The following is a 1,778-nucleotide window of genomic DNA, read 5'->3' on the forward strand; positions in this document are numbered from 1 at the left end:
GAGGATGAGAAGCTGAGAGAGATGTGAAGCTGAAACCATAGCAGAAGTGAATCTGGGATATTCGAGATCCAGTCCCAAGTGTTGTTCTCCTTGTTACTGTACTCCAGAATCAAAAATGAGGGCTCAGTCCTATCCAACTTTCCAGTGCTGATGCAACCTTGCCAACTAGGTGTGTGCTGCATCCTGTGGTGGAGGGGCAGTCACAGAGGTCCCCTCAAGGGCTGCGTTGTGCTGCATTGTGGAGACAGTTAATATGTGAGTTGCCAAGTAAGGGCCCAATCCTATCCAATTTTCCAGTGCTGGTGCAGTTGTCCCAGTGGGTTGTGCACTGCATCCTGTGGTGGAGGGGCCTTCTCAAGGGGCCTTCTCAAGGTATGGGAACATGTGTTCCCTTACCATGGGGCTGCATGGTGGCTACCTCAGAGCTGGAAAGTTGGATAGGATTGGGCCCTTAGATACATACAGAATCAGCAACAGTAGCACCAATCAGAGGCCAGCACACTTGTGGACAGCAACAGAAGAATGTACAGGGTCTATGACCTAGCTTTGTATGAATGAAATATGGAGGGTATTGTGGGTGAGCTCATCAAGGACTATTTTTTTTTTTTTTGATGGTCTATCCACAATTAGAGATGGTTGTCAGGAGAAGTGATGATCAGAGGGTTAGAAAGAAAGAACGATCCTTTTTCCTTTAAGGGAACTTGGTTTATAAGGGGGATAAGGGGCAGCTAGGTTACATTCCTTTAGCCTGAGTTTGCTGTAAGTATGGGTTCTGTAAGTTAGTTGGGTGTCCTCTGCTTGCTGAGGTTAACTATCTGGACTTAGGACAGGAGCCTGGTCTAGAGGAAGGTAGGTCAGGATTAAATGTTTTAAGTTATGGGTGTAAATTTTCCCTGTTAAAACTCACCTTATTTGAGCAAAGCTTTTTGGTTGTATGAAATTTGACTATTTAATAAACTTTTCCTTGTTCATAAAACTTTTTGGTCTCGTCTCTGGATTGGGAAGAGCGCTCTGGGGACATCTGGGCTGCTGATTAGTTGGTCTATTAGTTTATTTTACTTAGACCAGTGGGAGGTGTGTTTGGGCTCAGTCTCTTTCACAGTGGTCCTCTATCTATTGTTGTGTGAGGAGGGTGTGGCAGGGAACTTCTTGGTTGCTCTGGTGGTCTTTGTCTCAAAGTACATGGTTGGCAACCTTCAGTCTCGAAAGACTATGGTATAAGCCTACAGCACCTGGTATTCCCAAGCGGTCTCCCATCCAAGTACTAACCAGGCCTGACGCTACTTAGCTTCCGAGATCAGACGAGATCGGGCATGTGCAGGGTAACAGTTGCCTCAAAGAGTCCTGGATGAATTTGCAACGAAGTTGGTGACAGAAGCTAAGTTTGAAGCTGCCTTTTTTGTGATCCTTAGGCTGCAATCTATCCATACTTACCTGGAAGTAAGCCTCATTGGCAATAATGGGACTTATTTTCTGAGAAAACATGCATAGGATTGGACTCTTAATGGTATTATTTACCTCAATCTCAGGAGGCTTCCAGAATGAGGCCTTATTTAATATGTTGAATTTGCTGACATTTGCTGAAGCAAGGCGTGACTGGTCATGGAATTATTCAAAGACAATGCTTTTACCAAGGCAGCCAGCTATGGGAAGTTGCTCTAATGAGCCAAAATTTGGCTTTTTCTATAATGGCCTGAAAAAACTGAGGCTTCTTTGCCATCAGCTCGAGCCAAACAACAAACTAGAAAGAAACACCTGCTGAAAGTGGGGGTGGGGGA

General features: G+C 45.0%; 1 pseudogene; it reads right to left on the reverse strand.

Annotated features, from left to right (window-relative positions):
- Positions 1–1,220: 1,220 nt before the first annotated feature.
- Positions 1,221–1,334, reverse strand: LOC136650019 (5S ribosomal RNA; annotated as a pseudogene).
- Between the last annotated feature and the right edge of the window lie 444 nt (positions 1,335–1,778).

The sequence above is a fragment of the Tiliqua scincoides genome, chromosome 4 (assembly GCF_035046505.1).
Source record: "Tiliqua scincoides isolate rTilSci1 chromosome 4, rTilSci1.hap2, whole genome shotgun sequence".
NCBI lineage: Eukaryota > Metazoa > Chordata > Lepidosauria > Squamata > Scincidae > Tiliqua > Tiliqua scincoides.